Below are 20,473 nucleotides of genomic sequence, written 5' to 3'. Positions count from 1 at the left end.
AGAATCAACATTGTGAAAATGACTCTACTACCCAAAGCAATCTATAGATTCAATGCAATCCCTATCAAACTACCACTGGCATTTTTCACAGAACTAGAACAAAAAATTTTGCAATTTGTATGGAAACACAAAAGACCCCGAATAGCCAAAGCAATCTTGAGAACGAAAGAAGGAACTGGAGGAATCAGGCTCCCTGACTTCAGACTATACTACAAAGCTACAGTTATCAAGACAGTATGGTACTGGCACAAAAACAGAAAGATAGATCAATGGAACAGGATAGAAAGCCCAGAGAGAAACCCATGCACATATGGACACCTTATCTTTGATAAAGGTGGCAGTAATGTACAGTGGAGAAAGGACAGCCTCTTCAATAAGTGGTGCTGGGAAAACTGGACAGGTACATGTAAAAGTATGAGATTAGATCACTCCCTAACACCATACACAAAAATAAGCTCAAAATGGATTAAAGACCTAAATGTAAGGCCAGAAACTATCAAACTCTTAGAGGAAAACATAGGCAGAACACTCTATGACATAAATCACAGCAAGATCCTTTTTGACCCACCTCCTAGAGTAATGGAAATAAAAACAAAAATAAACAAATGGGAACTAATGAAACTTCAAAGCTTTTGCACAGCAAAGGAAACCATAAACAAGACCAAAAGACAACCCTCAGAATGGGAGAAAATATTTGCAAATGAAGCAACCGACAAAGGATTAATCTCCAAAATTTACAAGCAGCTCATGCAGCTCAATAACAAGAAAACAAACAACCCAATCCAAAAATGGGCAGAAGACCTAAATAGACATTTCTCCAAAGAAGATATACAGACTGCCAACAAACACATGAAGGAATGCTCAACATCATTAATCATTAGAGACATGCAAATCAAAACTACAATGAGATATCATCTCACACCAGTCAGAATGGCCATCATCAAAAAATCTAGAAACAATAAATGCTGGAGAGGGTGTGGAGAAAAGGGAACACTCTTGCACTGCTGGTAGGAATGTGAATTGGTTCAGCCACTATGGAGAACAGTATGGAGGTTCCTTAAAAAACTACAAATAGAACTACCGTATGACCCAGCAATCCCACTACTGGGCATATACCCTGAGAAAACCAAAATTCAAAAAGAGTCATGTACCAAAATGTTCATTGCATCTCTATTTACAATAGCCCGGAGATGGAAACAACCTAAGTGCCCATCATCGGATGAATGGATAAAGAAGATGTGGCACATATATACAATGGAATATTACTCAGCCATAAAAAGAAACGAAATTGAGCTACTTGTAATGAGGTGGATAGACCTAGAGTCTGTCATACAGAGTGAAGTAAGTCAGAAAGAAAAAGACAAATACCGTATGCTAACACATATATATGGAATTTAAGAAAAAAAATGTCATGAAGAACTTAGGGGTAAAGCAGGAATAAAGACGCAGACCTCCTAGAGAACGGACTTGAGGTTATGGGGAGGGGGAAGGGTGAGCTGTGACAGGGCGAGAGAGAGTCATGGGCATATACACACTAACAAACGTAGTAAGGTAGATAGCTAGTGGGAAGCAGCCGCATGGCACAGGGATATTGGCTCGGTGCTTTGTGACAGCCTGGAGGGGTGGGATAGGGAGGGTGGGAGGGAGGGAGACGCAAGAGGGAAGACATATGGGAACATGTTTATGTATGACTGATTCACTTTGTTATAAAGCAGAAACTAACACACCATTGTAAAGCAATTATACCCCAATAAAGATGTTAAAAAAAAAAAAAGACTTTAAAATCAGGAACTCAAAAACAAATTTCATTTACGTATGAATGGGTACCCAAAATTCCATACATAAATATAATATAAAAGTTAATAAAGTATTATTTGGCAGTTATTATTAAAATGTATTTCTAAAGGGCAAAGATCTCTGATAACAAGCAAACATGGAAAGAAAGTACGTGCACTCCAACAGAAAAATGACTGAAAATTATAGTGTATACAAAGCAGGTAGAGTTTAGTAGACATTAAAAAGTATGACTAAGTGGATCGATACACAGCACGTATGGATTTCCACCTCATGCTATTGCACGAGAATAAAAAGTTCCAAGAGGGCCAAAAGTATGCAATGATATGTTATGTTTGGACACAATAACAGAAATTTCTCTCCTATATACTTATGACTGTTTACCTATTTACAAATATACATGCCTCTACAGGGTTATCTGATCATAAAAATACAATTCCAAAGTATAAACATCAAGGTGTTAAGAATGAGGACAGATGTTGAGATACAGAGTGGAAGATAAGAGAGGAAAGAAAGTGGGAGTGGAGAAATAAGAAAGAAATAAGTCATTAAAAATAAAAATAACTGCTTAAAGGTAAGAATACAGTTGCATTTATGCATTTAGAAAAAGTCATGCATGGATGTGTCTTTATGCAAAACAAATTACAATTGAAGCAATTGAAAGGTAAAAGGAAACTTAGCTTTAAGAACTATATGCACATACACACTGAAATTTATCTGTTTAACTTTGAAAGAAATCAAGGTTTTAGATGGAAAAGGCATTGTCATGATGCCACCAAAATCACCCTTCCACGGTCCATTTTGGGCATTTCTCTTCCACTATAATGCTCTTGCCTGCTGAATGCAGAAACAGCCCCAAATCTTTCTTTATGTAGTGCTTCAGGTAACTAATAACAATGGACAGGTTTAATCCTTCTCAGCCCTTCTGGATTAACGCAACTCTGACTCAAATGTCTCAGTTCTCTGGAGCAAGCTGACATGATGAGCATCAAAAGATAAACTGGGGAAAAACTTAATTTCACATCTAAAATATTTTATTTTTAATTCAGCTTTAATGAAAAATGTATCTAACCTTGGAGGAGATATTCCTCTTCTCTAAACTTTGTTATTCATAAATTCTTTTAGGTCTCTGCTATCGCACTCTGCCTTCATGATATAAAAGTTAAATATTCTGCATAGAATATATGCTTATTTATGGCCATTAGCTAAAAGCATATTGCAAATACTCAGTGGGATTCTCATAGTTAAGTCGAGATCTGCAGCATTTTTTCTCCCTTGATCATTTTATTTACGTGACTTGGCACATTATCTTTTTCCGTCCTAATAGGCCATTCTACAAAATTCAGTGTATGTCCATTATAGCACTTGATTAAAAGTACACTGACCCCCATTAGTCCCACCGAGCCCTAGAGAATCACGCAGTGTTCTACATCATTAAAGTTTAGGTCACAATCTCAAATTTTTATGACTCAAGGTAAACTCCAAGCTGTGAGAACCTGATGAGAGCAAGATAACTAAAAATTGAAGCAGCAATATAACAAGGAACATTAAATGCATTAATGAACAAACATAACCGTAGAAACTTTTAGGAACCAGGAATAGATCTCCATAAAATAAAATGAAGAACCATTACAGGTAAAGACAAAGGGTTTCCAGTGGAGCCAGAATAATATAAGTACCAGTAAACTACCCAAGATTATTTGAGATTATTTTTTTTAGGCCTAGTAATAAACTCAGGAGAAAAAAGAAAACTATCTCATTTGGTACCTTGTAAATTCTGTTGTTGTTGTTGTTTGCTTGTTTAAATTTCAATGTGTTGCATTTTGAATCTGCATATCTAGGTATGTGAAATATTTAATTTAATACATTTTAATATTTGAAAGAATGAGTTAATGGATAAAAACAAAACTACAGGGCCTCCTTGGTGGCGCAGTGGTTGAGAGTCCGCCTGCCTATGCAAGGGACACGGGTTCGTGCCCCGGTCCGGGAAGATCCCACATGCTGCGGAGCGGCTGGGCCCATGAACCATGGCCGCTGAGCCTGCGCGTCCGGAGCCTGTGCTCCGCAACGGGAGAGGCCACAGCGGTGAGAGGCCCGCGTACCGCAAAAAATAAAAAATAAAAAAACTACATATTTTGACTTCTAATTTGACATTTTGCCATCTATACTGCAAATTATTTAAACAGGATACAAAGCAAGCAAACAGCCAACTATAATCTTACAGCACTAATTTATTGTAGAATCGTAATTTTCTAAGCCCTAAGTTGAAACTCAAATATAATTCGTAAGTCTCAGAGAATTTAACAGCTATAAAACTTTTGTTTTGAATAATTATTGTCTGTTAAATAAACACATTAAAATCTGAAGTTTTTGATACTCCATTTGTTGAATACTCTGATTAACACCTTTCAATTGATTTTTTGTAAAGCAACAAATATTAGCTTATTAAAAAAAAATTTTTAAACTTTTAGGATACATAGATTTGTTTTAAAAACTGAGAATTTTAAGAATCAATGATTCTAACATTTCTTAATTCAGTTGATACCAGGTAAGGAACAGCATGTACTAAATTCTGCTAAAATATATATATATAAATATATCTTTATTCAACATTGGCTTTATTGCAAGAAAATTTTGATCCTGATATCTTATAGTGTATATATGTAAAAATATTGATAATCTTTGACCATAAGATCTTGTATTTGATTGTCAGATATCATAGTTTCGATGTATTTCAAATATTTATGTACCACAACCAATTTCAAGAATAGGTATTTTTCATTTGGTTAGAATATTGTGCTCCACCATAATTTGTATTTGTATTATCATTACAAACAAAAATAATACATCTTTTTTAAAATTTAGAATTTATACTACAGTCATTTGATCTATTAGGAAAGTCATGATGGTGTTTCTTCGGGTTTGCATCTTCTGGTTTCCATATTGTCAGTAAAATGATTGTGTCATTTTTTTGAGGTTTTTGTTTTTAGATTCCAGTTCTAATAAAACATCAAAATATCTTATGATCACTCTCATTAAAATTGTATTAGTCCATGTATAAAATCTTGCATCAGTTCTGCTATATCACTAATGGAATATTATCTATATTTGCTTGTCTTGTTTTGGAATATTTTTGAAATTGGCAAAAAACATATCCCAGGTGTCATCGTTCTCCATCAGTTCTTCTGATACTAAACTTCAGTACAGTGGTTATGAAGAATGATGCATATTGCAATTGTCTAAAGACTTAAAAAAAAAGCCTACTAGTGGTACTGAATTCTTTATTCCAGAGAGAGCCAAGTTCAACAATATGAATCAGTGAAGGTAAAGTAAACCAGTAGAAATCCTTTGAACTGAAGCACGTACAAACAGAAAAAAGGCTAAAAAAGAAAAGAAAAAAAAAAAAAACCAACAGAGAACATAGCATCTAAGGTCTGTGGGACCATATCAAATGGTGTAACAGACACATAATTGGAATGCATAAGTAGATTCCACATATACAAATATAGAATGGACAGAATAATAAATATTGAAATAACAAATAAAATTCCCAGAACTGAAGACAAACACCAAACCACAGGTCTAAGACACTCAGAGAATAGCAAAGAAGATGAATATTAAGATGAACTAGGAAAACTGTCATATCCTATTGAATTGCTGAAACCAAAACCAAATACAAAGAGGAAATCTATCAGAAAAGAAACCCAAATAAACAAAAACTAAATTATCAGAAACCATGAGAACACGAAAACATTAAATAACATCTTAAAAGTCTTGTAGTAGGGGGTGAGTTACCTCAGAATTCTACACCCTGTAATAATATCCTTAAGAAATGAAGGGGAAATAGTACGTTGCTCAGAAAAACAAAACTGAGGATCCATACAATAAAATTGTATAAAATGCTGAAATTAAGCCTAATTCTATTATGTATACCAACAAGGATGAATGGGACAAATATTGAGAAATAGGATTCAACAGAAAATAATACTACTCTGTGATTCCTTTCAAAGAAATTATAAAAAAGACAAAACTAAACCACGGTGCTACAATCCAGAATAGGAGAGGAGCTTGGCGACTGGCAGAGTGCATTGGTTAGGTCCCTAGAGTGCTAGTCACACTAGCACTTTTCCTGAAGTGTGCTATTTACCCGCTGAATGCACATATACCATATACTCTATGCCCTGATTTAGTACAATAACGTATATTGCTTTAATGTTTTAAAAATTTTAATAAAGTTTTCAACATATTTTTCCAATTTCTGTAATTTGCTTCTTGTATACCATGCCTTTCCTTACAAAGTGTATGTGCTAATGTACATGTGTGTTTTAAAGAAGTATATCCTTCAATCAGTCTTTCAGTATGGTTTTTTTTTTTTTTTTTTTTTTTTTTTTTTTTTTTTTTTTTTTTTTTTGCGGTACGCGGGCCTCTCACTGTTGTGGCCTCTCCCGTTGCGGAGCACAGGCTCCGGACGCGCAGGCTCAGCGGCCATGGCTCACGGGCCCAGCCGCTCCGCGGCATGTGGGATCTTCCCAGACTGGGGCACAAACCCGCGTCCCCTGCATCGGCAGGCGGACTCTCAACCACTGCGCCACCAGGGAAGCCGTAGCATGTTTTTTTTTTTTTTTAATGTAAAATATTAGCCTGTAAGCATGTCTGAAAAAATGTTTTTTATTATTCCTGAATGGATATTCCATGTGCATAAGATAGAATGTTTCCTGCCATTTTTTTCTCAGTAGTTTCAAGTCCTTATTACATTCCCTTCTGTCTCTTACAGTTACTAATGAACAGTTTAATTACAATTGGATTTTCTGTCTTTTGAAGGTTATCGGGTCTTTTCAATCTAGTTAAATTACTTTGTCCTCTAATTTTTGATGCATTGTAGTTGCATTTTAGTTTGTTCTGAAATAAAAATAAATATCAAAAAATAATCCTAAATAGTACTTTCTAGATAAATTGGATACCAAGAGTCTACTGTATTCGGGATAATACATAGTCAGTCATACAAGCCATAATTGGCTTGATTGAGTTTCTTATCATTATTCAGTATATCTATAATGGCCCCTCATGTTGAGTTTGAAAGTTTAATTCCTGTTATTCTGTGGAGCTCAAATTGATTCTACAGTTTCCTATTAACACACCTAAAACACTGAAGTGGATTCAACCTATCACTTGGCATTTTAGTATTCTTGGGCATATAGTTTTTAAAAAAATTGCAGTATAGGTTATATACTGCATTTCACACAATGAAACACCTTGTATGTATACACTGATCTCCTAATATTTACTGTTCTAGGCCCCTTACCAACCAGCAATACTATTCCCCACTGCTTCTGAATCTGAATAAATTTTCACTTGGGTGGTTTTATTTCCAAACAAGCTAGATAACTAGATGCACTGCCCAAAGCTCTGCTCAGTGGAGAACTTCTCGTATTCACTGTCTTTTAGGGATACTCCCTGATATAAGCAAGTGTTTCATGTTGGTTTATACCCAAATATTCAGTCGACCCATCACTGATTAGTCTCTGTCTCTTTGTTCATTCTCTAGCTTGTCAAAAGAGACACCCTGTGTGCTCAAAGGTAAAGTAAGGGAGAAGTGACAATGGAGCTGACCATTTCATTGACACAGGTGTTATTGCTCCTGCTTGTGTGCTACCCTGGAAGTACCACTTCCAAATTACAATGGATTGCTGCCGCATGCCCCTGACATCATGACTTAGTGAGTAGATTGAAATCAACATTTGATGGATAGCTTGAACTGTGTGATCACTTAGTATCTTAAAGTCAAACGTTTCCTTTCTACTAAGACTTAATAGTACGAAAACAGAGCTAGTTGTCAAATGTTAAGCAAGTCTCTATTGTAGAAATAAAGGCCACGTTCCAGTTCTCTAGTGAGCTTACATTTTGATTCTCTTTAGGGGCTTGGCATAAATGTTTCATGATATTCTGTACCATTAAGACAGCATTAATTCTTAGAACTTCAGGAAACATGGCCCAATTAACAAGGCTGCTTACTCTGCAGATGGGACCCCGGTAGAACATTTTTATATTCTTGACTCATTTCAAAACCTTTACCTTTGTGTACCATGTGGTAAATTGTCAGGAGAGTGTGGAATATGTGTTCTCTACTAAGGAAAGTGGCAAGAAAAAAATTAGTATGAAGCAAGAGAGCAGGGGAATACGTGTTACCTATCAAAGTTGAGATTCCATATACAGTTTCCAAGCAAAAGAAGGGCACTAGCCTTCGACTGAAAGAAGGGGACATTTTTGCAGGCCAAGGAGTATTTCAAGGAAATCTGAAATTTCCAAGTTTCTGAGTCCAACCACTCAGATGATTCTCATCCCATAGATCAGGATTCTGCTCTTTTTCAGTCATAGCTCTGATTTTGGTGTTGCAGACTTGCTAAATTTGGAATTAAACTTTACTAGAAGCTCATCTACACTTAGTTAATCCCAGTCTTTGATCCTGGATCCTGCAGAATTTCCTGCTCTCTGCTGCTGCTGAGAATCCCTTAATATGTTGCTAAGGAAAATCTCTGGCTTTCTCATTTAGCTTTAAGTTGATGATTAATCACTGTCTTCCTTTATTGTGCTTCTTGAACACATCAATTGCTCCCAGTAAGGGTTATACAATTCCATCATACTTTCTAATTTATTTCTGGTATGACCAGAAAACATAGTTGGTATAATTTCATATTTTTAACTAAATAAACAGAATATCTGAAGGAAAATAATCAGCAGATGGGCTTTCACAGTGAAGATCTGAAAAAAATCCCCACTGCCTCTGGTGAAGGAAGGGAATAGTAAGCACTGTGAAGTATGCCCATATTTTACTCATAACAAAGGCCTGTTTTCCAGAGAAAAAAATTTGCCAGAGCCTTAGCCTCAGTAAGCGAACAATATTCTTCCCACTCTGGCCCCCTGCAGCTTTCCTGTTGCACCTAGAAAATGGTGGCATGGGGGAGAAACACATAGAAAACAAGGGGTTGATGCTTAAAGAAAATAGATTGCAGACTCTGCAACCTGGGAAGGCTGTAGGAGAAAGAGAAAAATATATATACACTAATAGAAAAATGCTTGTGAAGGTCATAGTCCCAAGACATAGGCTCAATAAGAGACTTAGATATCATTGGAAGATTATAGAGCACACCCAAACCTTACCATCACATGAAAAGGGCTCTGCTATAATAAATGTGGATTACAGATGAAATTGCTGAAACGCACAGACAAATTTTAAGGAGAAGTACACAGGGAAACCCAGAGTCAAGACAGAATACAGGAAAAAAAAATATATTAGAGGAATCTGAAGCCTCATGCACCCATAATTACAATATTAAGCACAGCACAAGTTCTTGCCAGTTTAACAAAAATTCCTACACTAAAGACCTATTTATCTCAGTTCCTGTAACCTGATTTAACATGTCTGGATTTCAACAAAAAAATATAACATGTCTGGATTTCAAAAAAAAAAAAAAAAACGGGGGGTGACAAAGGTCAAAAAATAAAAAATAGCTTGAAAAGATAAGACAACATCAGCACCAGATTCAGCTATAACATTGATATTGGAATTATCAGATAGGGAATTTAAGATAACTATGATTAGTATGTGAAGAGCTTTGCAGAAAAAGTGGAGGGCATGCCAGGAGAAATGAGAAATTAAAGCAGAGAGATGGAAAATCTATGAAGGAATCAAAATGGAATACTAGAAATAAAAAACATAGTAAGAGAAATGAAGAATGTCTTTGATGGACTCATCAGTAGACTTGACACAACTAAGAAAATATAAGTGAACTAGAAGATTGGCCAGTAAAAACTGCCCAAACTGAAATGTAAAGATAAAAACAGTGGGAAAAATAAAAATAGAGAACTTCCAAGAACTGTGGAGCTAATGTTAAATTTAATGCTACAATAAGTGAAACACAGGGTTGTTTTTTAAGCTGGTAAAAATGTTCTGTGGGATATATTATGGTGGATGCACGACACTATGCCTTTGCAACACTGATAAAAATCTATTGCATAAAGAGTGACCTTTAATGGAAATAAATAAAATAGAGACACACTGCCCCTCACACACAAAATAATACAAAAGATCAATAAATCTAAGAGAGCAGAAAACTAGAGAGAGCCTCCCTCAGTGGCTGATGTTTTGAAAAGATAAACAAAATTGATAAACTTTTAGCCAGGCTCATGAAGAACAAAAAGAGAAAGAGTCCAAATAAATAAAATTGAAATGAAAGGAAAGAAATTACAACTGATATCACAGAAATACAATCATAAAAGAATACTACAAACAGTTATATGCCAACAAATTGAACAACATACATAAATTTCTAGAAAAATACAGTCTTCCAAGACTGAATCAGGTGAAACAGGTTAAATAGATCAATTGCCAGTAATGAAATTGAATCACTAATCAAAAAACTCCCAGCAAACAAAAGTTTAGGACCAGATGGCTTCACAGGAGAATTCTACCAAACGTTTAGAGAAGAATTAATACCTACCCTTCTTAAACTATTCCAAAATATTGAAGAGGTGGGAACACTTCCAAACAAGGCCAGCATTACCCTGATACTAAAACCAGACAAAGGCGCACACACACACACACACACACAAACACACACACACACACACACACACACACACAGAAAATTACAGGCCAATATCCCTGATGAAAAGTGAAATTCTCAACAAAATATTAGCAAACTATATTCAACAATGCATAAAAGGATTATACATCATGATCAAGCAGGATTTATTCCAGGGATGCAACGATAGTTCAATACCTTCAAATCAATTCATATATTACTCCATACTGACAAACTGAAGAATAAAAAGCATATGATTATCTCAATAGATGCAGAAAAATCTTTTGACAAAATTCAGTGTAAGTTCCATTTATGATAAAAATTCTCAACAAAGTTGGTATAGAGTGGACGTAGCTCAACATAAAAAAGGCCATTTATGACAAAACCACAGCTAACATCATGCTCAATGATGAAAAGCTGAAAAGTTTTCCTCTAATTCATGTAGATTCTATGCACAGAAATCCCTCCTCCATACGTGTGGCCTGTGCATAGTGACTTTCTTCCATAGGGTAAAATGTGAAGAGAGGTGAATAGTAAATTTACAGTGGAGAAATCTAGCTACACTATTCAGCCAGATGATCACAGTCAAAACCAACAATGATGAGCCATGTCCTCTCGGTATGATTTAATGAAAATTATACTTCACCTCTCTTGTCTTCCTCCACAAAATCCATAACTGCACTCTAGTCATTAAAAAAAGTCAGAATAATTCCAATAAAGAGGGATGCAATAAAATAGCTGGCCAGTACTCCTCAAAACAGTCAAAATCATCGAAAACGAGGAAAGTCTGGTAAACTGTTATAGCCAAAAGAAGTCTAGGGAAGCAATATTGTATCCTGGCTGGGATCTCATAACTGAAAAATGAACATTAGGTAAAATATAAAGAAATATGTATAAACTATGGATTCTAGCCAAAGATAATGTATCAATATTAGTTCATAATTGTGATAAGTATATTATTATAAGATATAGATGGAAGGGAAACTGGTCTCACGGTATTTGAGAGCTCTCAGGACTATTTTCAAAACTTTTCTGTAATTCTAAAACTATTCTAAAGTGGAACATTCATTCAAAATAAATCTAAACTACCTTTAGATATATTGAAAAAAATACAATGATATCGAGAGCATGAATAAACTTTTTCTTGTTTGGGATATTTCAAAAAAAAAATAGCTAAAGCATTAATGTTGGAATAGAAAGAATAAACACCAAAGGCTAAAAGGCAGAGTGATATGCAGTTATTTTATTTAAAATAAGAGAGAATGATTATACGTGTATGAATCTCTGATATCTCTGTGGGCAGGAGTTGGTACAGCAGATGGGCATGCACTAATTGTTCTATCCTTTCTACCATTTGTTCCATTTGTTCTAATTATCATGCGTTCAAAAAAATTGTGAGTGGTACCAGGAGGTACACTGAGGGTTCTCAATGCTAGTTTTCTAGTCCAATACATTTCTATTTGTAAGCAGAAGAATTTAATAACAATCACTTAAAACTTTAATCTCTAGAATGTAAAACAGAAAATTAGAGTGCATCCTTTCCCACCACTCTCCACAAGCTACCCAAGAAAAGGAAGTACTTTATATATGTGAAAATTGTGGTTTATAAAAATGAATCTGAATATTCTCAACAAAACATCCATTCAAAGGACTGCAAACTCTAAACTCTAAAAATGGCTAAAACTTGTGAATAATGTTAATAAAAATTGTTTTTGATGAAGGAAATATGAATCAAAATAAACTGCCTTTTGGAACACAGAATGTTAATAGATATTTTAAAACTAGGTAAACAGGTGAAAAAACATAGAGAAAAATGCATCTTCATGCATCAATTCCATTAATATAAGTGCAAAAAAATTGGAAATTAATTTTGAAATTCATAGCTTGGATCTTAAATATCTTGTATTAGTCAGGGAATAGTCAATAAAACAGAAACCATACTAGGTATTTAAAATGATCGATTTAATATAAGGAATTGTTTACAGAGACAAGAAGGCTAAAAAGCAAAAGTAAATAGGACAGAGAATGTAAGTGCAGGGTGCAGTATCACCCTAAAGACAGGAAAACAAAAAGGACCAGGATGGGTTCCCAGAAATCAGGAGATTGAATAAGGGGTAATTTGCATTTGTAATTCACATGTTTTAGGAATGGGTCATCTAAACATTCCGTACCTCAGGACTTCAGTGGAGTTCTGTGAAATGTTTTTGCTCAGACATCAGAGGAAGGAATATTTTAAGAGGCACAGTTTCAACCCTCTAGGGTTGAAAGAGCTGTTTCAACCCTCTAGGTCAACTTGCTGGTACTGAGGACCTTCCAACTCTGGGTAATGCTGGCAGGAATATAGAAAAGGAAAGATGTCATTCTCCTTGCCTCCTAACTTCCAGTTTTCTTCTAGTGACTCCAAAGTGCAATAAAAATTAAACTGACAAAAATGTATGGGCAATGTAGTTTCCTGAGTTCCAGTTCCTGCATCAGAGTATAAAATGTGGATTTGGAGCTGTAGACAGTAATCATAAATCAATCCATATCTAAAAGTCTGTTAAAATAAATTATAAACAAAGATGCAAAATGTACATTTTATTATGATAGTTATACTGGAAACAACATAAATGTGTATCCATCATAGTATTCGTACATAAGCATAACATAAAATCATAACAAAATCTCAAAAAGAAGTCTCCATACATTTCAGTGTTTTGTGGGGGTTTTTTTTGTGTTTTTTTTTTTCTTTTCAGTTTTCTCTGCCATTGCTTGTGTGTCATGATAATTCCTTCTATACATCTTTCAGAGCTGATCTTTCCAAAGTGAGCCAGAAACATGTGCTGAGTCTCTTTGAAACAAGAAATCTCAAATAACATATTTTCTTATGAAAATATATTACTTAGATTATAGAACAGGTAGCATTTGGAAAAGTCAAATACGACTGGAAGATGCTCAGAGCACAAGCTGACTTAGCAGTCAAGATTTATTTCTTTTTATTTTAAATACTTGATTGTGAAACAGATATCTACAAAAATGTAAATTTATTTTGGATATTTATAGGGCTACGGAATAGATAAGATATTATGCGAAGCAATTGATCAGAGGTGAAGGTGATGTCACAAGAATAGAAAATCATAAACAGAAAGGAGAGAAAAATGAGTTTAGAAAACAGTCTCTGGCGCTCTTTTATCAAGTAGGAGAACGTGAAGCCAAAACAGTATATCGAAGAAATTTAAAATGTGGAGACATTTTTAAAAATGCTGCTACGTGTTGCAGTTGTAATTCTGATAAAGAACTAATGATAAAATAAATTGCATTGAAGTTAGTAATATCCTTAATTACATCAACAGATCTGAAAATTAATTAACATGAAAATACTAGTATAACAATGACACACTATTATGATAAAATGAAAAAATACTATCTAGTAGCTCGTCATGTAGGCATACTTGTCTAAAATTGTAAAACCTTTTAGTACATAATAAAAGTCTCAAGAAAATGCCATTCAATGTTAATGTAGAGTGATGTTTCAAGTCCTGAAAATGCACTCAATTTGAAAGTATGGAGAACTACATTCACTCACTATGAACTGCTCTTAGATTTTACTAATTAGCAAGTATTTTGACAGGTGTTATACTACTTTGCTTTATGCTTTGGGAGTTCTGTTTAGCACGACAAATTTAAATAGTTATTCTCAACTAGCATATTTTTTATTCCCTTTAAAGTACATCTCATAAATTAAAAGCAGTGGGTGTATTATAAAATCTAATTCGCTTTCAAGCTTTTCCTGTCAGGTTTGTTTTTCTACTAGTAGTGAGAAAACTTGCCTCATATAGGTAATACACCTCTCTTCAAGTTTTGCAAAGAACACTACAGAATCCCTAACATTAAAGCTGGATATTTCTGAAAGTACATTGAGTCTTTCAAGTCATTAGGGGAGGATTTAGTGTAATAGAGCAGTAATTCACTGAATTTCAGGCATTGGTGGCTTAATGTAGTACAATGTAATTAACACTCAGGGAGTCGTTTATACACCTGGAAGGATCTAACCCATTGCCTACTTAATTGACATGATTTTTTAAAGAGAGATGGAGCACCCTAATATTTATTTGAAAAGAAAATTGGGATCAAATTACCTCTTCAAGGTCAGAGAAAAAATTAATTACTGAAGTAAGTCTTGAATTTTTGTTTCATTCTCAGTGTTTTACTTAGGATAAAAATCATTATTATGATGTGAACCTATGTGAGTATAATTCTGGTCTTTGTTTTAGGTTGGACTTTCAAAAGATGCAGGTTAATATACTATACAACCCTAAAGTTATACAGTGTATTTGTCATTTATATAAGGGTCACATGATAAGGTAGGCAAGTTATGCAAATATCACAGTCAGATTACCCTTGAGCAATCTCTGTGGAAGTTGCCACCAAAGAGACTTCCTCTCAAGAATCCAACATACTTTCAATATTAGAAAATATTCTTCTCTTGAGTACCAGGTGAAATACTAGGCTTAATTTTAGGAACTGTGAAAATTGTACAGCATTAAACACTAGAACCATGCTCACTGTGGCATGTTCCAACTTTGAAGGTCAAGGGGAACTTCAGTCAACTGAGAGTAAGGAAGGGTAATTGCACAGAAACATTCTAACTAAATTCTAGGCAGAACAACCTCCTCCCAGGATACCTGAGACAGATGAACCATTTCACTTCTAGGACAGTGGTACCAAACCTTGCCATGAAAGCAAGGAAAACAGGCTATACACATTCTTACAGCCTGAGTGTGGGCTACACTGACAGGATGGAATGGCAGGGGGTCACAGACATACATGGAATCCACACTCACTCAGCAGCTATTTCCACAGGTCTTGACCATGAATTCAAAGGCTAAGGAAAAGGCAGGAGACCTAGGCCAGCCCTGCCTTGTGGTACAAGGACACAAAACTCAGTCTGCTCCCCAGGCTCTACACTCATACAATGGTGAAGCCATATACTGTTGGAGCAGCAAGGAATACTCCTGTTCTGGATCCCTGACAAAGGTTCACTGCTGTTGAGGGAGAGGCAAAAGCAAAAGCCACCTGCTCCTGGAGCAGGGGAGAGAAAGGCCCTGCTTCGCCACAAGTCTTCCAGCAAATGACAAGCAAGTAAGGCACTTAGCACCGTGGGAGGGATAAGGCAAAAGTTCTCTGGGAGAGGGATTATAGAAAAAGCCACCTGGCCCAGTGAGTGAAGCAGGGACACCGATTAGACCAAAGATCCTGTACTGATACAAATCAGGAGTCTGTGATCATGGGGGGAGCAGGTGGGGGGCAGGACACTCACTCTCACAATAAGCCTCCATAGACATGAGGCAAATTTAATTAAATTTAAGGCAAAATTTAATTCTGGAGGACGTAGGAGAAAACTTAGAAAGCCCACGCCCATGGCAGGCACACAGGGCTTTCCTAAGACTGAGCTGAAGAGGAGAATTCAGAGATTATAGAAATAAGAAACAGTTGTGCTGCTTGGGAAGGGACCAGTCCACGAAGCATGGGGAAAAGCTCTTTGACACTTCAGACCCCACATAAGTCACAAGATAGCAGCAGAGATTATCTGAGTGTTAGATCAGAAAGACATATTCATCTATACAGTCATGATTAAGATGCTAAAGAATCTGGTGAAAAACTTGGCAACAGGTATGGACAGATGGGAAATTTCAGTGAAGCATTTGAAAGTATAACAAAGGGTTAAATATGAATGCTAAATGATACATAATCTATTACATAAAGCGTATTTATAGAGGATAGCACAGGTACAGTATTCCTTCAAAAGGTTTCTCAAGACTTAAAAGTTTACCAAAATCCTCAGAGTAAATAAAAGAATAAATCCATAGAGTTTGATAGGCCAATAATAATTATACAAACTTAAAAACAAAGATACAAAAGAGAGTACAAAAGAGAACAAAAAATCCAGGGACTGTGGGACAATATTACAACTATTGTACCAAATAAAGAGGAAAATGATGCCTGTAAAATTTCTACATTTAATGCATGATAGCAACACACAGACAGAAGGGTCTCAGAGAATCCCAAGCGAAGAATATTTTTTTAAAAAATGCATTATAGTTAAGCCTCTGAAAACCAAATATAAGGAAAAATTTTAAAAAACAGTGGAAAAAAACTTTACATATAGAGAAACAGATCTAAGAATACAGCAGACTTTTCACGTGAAATTTCCGAAGCCAGAAGACAATAGAAGGTCCTCTTTCACATACTGAAAATACAAACTGTGAACCCAGAATTGCCCATTCCTCTAAAGTACCTTTCAAAAATCTTGGCAAAATATGAGTTTTTTCAGAGAAAAAAAGTAGAAAAGTCTACTGCCAGCAGACCTGCTATGGAAAAAAAAAAGTTAAACAAAGGTGTTTTAGGCAGAAGGAAAATTAAATAGATGGATCTATTATAATGTGGATCTTCAAAAAGAAATGAAGAGAGCTGAAAATGGGAAGACAATACACGTGAACCATTTTATTTATTTCTGATATTTTTAAAGATAATACACTGTCTTAAACAAAATAGTAGAAAACTATTTTGTGGTTAAAATAACAATTTTAGCAATGTAACTTGGAGATTAAAGCATGTGTGAGGACATGGGGAGGAACTGATAGTACAATGTTTTCTACTCTAAATTAAGTGGTATTGACTTTTTTTTGACAAGAATGTTTCATATTACAGAGATGTGTTGTGAAACCTAGAGCAAGCAATTAAAAATAAATAGGTTTAAATAATAATTCAGTAGTGGAGACAAAATTAGCATAACAAAAATGTGCAGGGGATGAGAAAAAAAGCTAAGAAAAAAATGGTACATCCAATCTCAATTATAGTGATAACTAAGTTAAATACTAATAGACTAAATGTCACTATTAAGAGACACAGATAGTCAAGCTTTTTTTTTTAAAGAAAGAAGACCCAGTTCCTCAGGAAAAACATTTTAATAACGTTATGGATAAACCAAAAAGAAAAAACTGCAATCATGTAAACACTAAAAAAAACAAACAAACAAAAAACCCCCTCAGAGTATCAATATTTGTATCAGACAGAGTAGACTTGAAGACAATTAATATTACAAGGTATATTGAGGAATATTATATATTAATCAAATTGTCAAATTACAAGTGTACATAACAATCCCCTCCTTGCTTTAAGCTTATAAACTCTATTGTTTTATATATATTTCATTGCTTATCTACTTAATTCCCCTCTTCTTTTTAATTCAGCTTTTTTAACCTATGGTATTTCCTGCTGTTTTATAGACAGATAGGCAGACACACACACAAACGTACACACACGCAGACACACGGTGACAATTTAAACAAAAAATACTTTCACTTAAAGTAGACTTTCTCAAACTGTTCAACCTTTTTCATACTTATCTCAACTTCCAGATTTCACTTTATTGGTAAGTGACTCATAGTGGCTGACAACTTTCATAATGGGGGAAATTTAAAAGATATTTGTGGTTATGATAATTTTCCCTAGAAGCCATATTCTTCACTCCTGACTCATCATTACATACCAAATCATAGTGACCTGATTTGTTAAATGCTTCTAAATGCTTCTAAAAACTGAGAATAAATCCTTCAGCATTTTGGTGAGTTTATACTCCAGCAAAGTCCTTTGAATATGGTAGCCATTCTATGAACAGCCATTTAAGAATAGCTATTAAAAACAAACAAGCAAAAAGAAAGGATGCTTTAAAGATGAGTGTTCTAAAGCCTTACTATTAAAAAGTACAAGGATATCAGGGGAGATGTGATACCTCAAATATTATCTCAGGAATTTTGAGGGTTATAATTGAAATTATAATTTGAAAGTAATAATAAGGTAAATAAAATATTAAATTGAATAGTGGAAAAATTGTATTTTCATTTTCAATCAATATTAGACTTAATCACAAAGTTAGCTCATAGAATTTATAACACATCTTTACATATATTAACATACAAGTTAACATAAATTCTATATATTTATTATATATTATTAGTCTTGATTTATATTCAAGGAAACTGAAGTTTAATGTATATCTAATACTTAGTGTTGAAAACACACCCTTGGTATGACTCTGAATGCACTTAACTTTTTATTAGACCATATTGCTATTTCCATTAGATATAAAGCCAGTTCTCATTTTTGTATTTGTAATTTGAAAAAAAGATAGGACAACTCTTAAAATATGGGCATATTAAAATGTTACACTTTTCAACACTTTGAAAAGAACATGTCTTTATTAAGAGGAAGGCAGCTCTAAGAAACATGCCAATCATTTGTCTTAGTCCGTAAGTTTGTTACAGTTGTACTTTCACAGATATATAAAATTAAAAAAAAATTAACATTAATAAGTAGTAAATAGTATGATATAGAACTCTGGAAAAGAGCCACGATAGTTTACCAACTATAAGTACTATAGATTACTCTCTCTAAATAACCTTCTGCCACCTTTCGAGAAGTACTTCCTTTATACACCTGCCTATCAATGCTAGCCTCCCAGTCACCAAACGTATTTAACAGTAACAATTTTTGTCTGTCTTCAGTTGAATTGACCTTCATACAGACTGTTTATCCTTCAAACTACTCTATTTCCAGGATCTAATTAGACACACACACATTCAAGTCTATGACCACAGCTTTTAATGATCTTATTCTTTCCACCTCCCCAGCACTTGGTACCTCACGCTTTACCTCATATCATCTCTGCTTCAATTATTCCTGCTTATCAGAATCCAAAACCACCTCTTCTATTCTGCTACACTCTGAAAATAACTGATTCTCCTAGTTCATTGTAAAATCATTTAAAATGTCATTCTTTACATTCTCCATTCTATCCATCAATTACTTTGTAATTCCCAACTCATTGCATTCCAGTTTCTGCTTTACTACACTATTGAAATTAATTTTCTCAGGCTACTCATTTATTTCTTAATTATCTCTGCATTGTCCATATCTCAAGGTATTGTGAAATAAAAAAAAAACAGGCAAATGGAATGTTACTCAGGAATATGGATCTAAATAGTAGAGTTATATAAAAGATAGACATCCTTTATTTAAAAACATTTTTGGTTTTTCCAAATGAGAAACTGTATGTTTTAAATTGCTATGGACTGAGTCTAAAATATTTTTCTATTATTTATAAGGAGAGAAAAAAAAGTGGTGGCAATTTAGATTCAATGATCATTGTTTGATAAAAATTGAGATAGTTATAAAACAAAGAAGGATCTAATGTGTTAAATTTAATTAAGAGTTCAAATAATATATCAATTTAAAGATACTTAAATGTAGTCTGAATTGGTCAAATTTTACTTTGGAGAAAGCTGTGTCAACAGAAGAACTAACGGTACATACAAGTTGTTTCTATAGGTGTGCTAATATATAGATTATATATCAAGTAGGTTAAAAAGTGAAATCTACCAAGAGAACACAGGATAAGTAACATCAAGTTTTAGTTATGCCTCCAGCTGGAAGGGTGCTCCCCAAATGTGGTTGTGTACAATCAGGGTGAAAAAGATAATCCACTGTAAAGTAAGAAAAACTTACTCAAATTTCTATTTTCTCTATATAGATATTAAAAAGAAAATAAGTCCAGCTTATTAAATTACATGAAACTGTTTAAAATATATACACACCTCTGTACTTATCTCTACATATGTGTATTCATTTGATATGTACACCTATTCAATTACTATCTGTATTTCTATAACAATAACTTCAGCTCTTTAATGAATAGTGGTTGTTGATATTTTTATTCTTTCTTAGATTTCACTGATTTCAGAAAAATTGCAGTTTATCAGTAACTGGACATTTGGATATAGATTATATTACATTGTTACTACATAAATGTAAAAGGATTATTTTAAGAAATAATTACTAAGAACACTAAAAATAAAAACACAACAAGCAACAAGCAAATGAAGGACTCAGCTTCTTCTACACTCACATAAATTCTCCTCAACAGCTTGTGATAAGGAGAAATAGTAATTATATAATTGACAATAAAGCAATAAAAATCAATATTAGAAGTAAGATTATTAAAAAACTTGCATTTTTCTTTTTTTTAATTTTTATTGAAGTATAGTTGATACTTCAAT

The sequence above is a fragment of the Leucopleurus acutus genome, assembly GCF_964270905.1.
Source record: "Leucopleurus acutus genome assembly, chromosome: 4".
Taxonomy (NCBI): domain Eukaryota; kingdom Metazoa; phylum Chordata; class Mammalia; order Artiodactyla; family Delphinidae; genus Leucopleurus; species Leucopleurus acutus.
The sequence above is the reverse complement of the archived record's forward strand: the minus strand, read 5'-3'. Positions refer to the sequence as shown.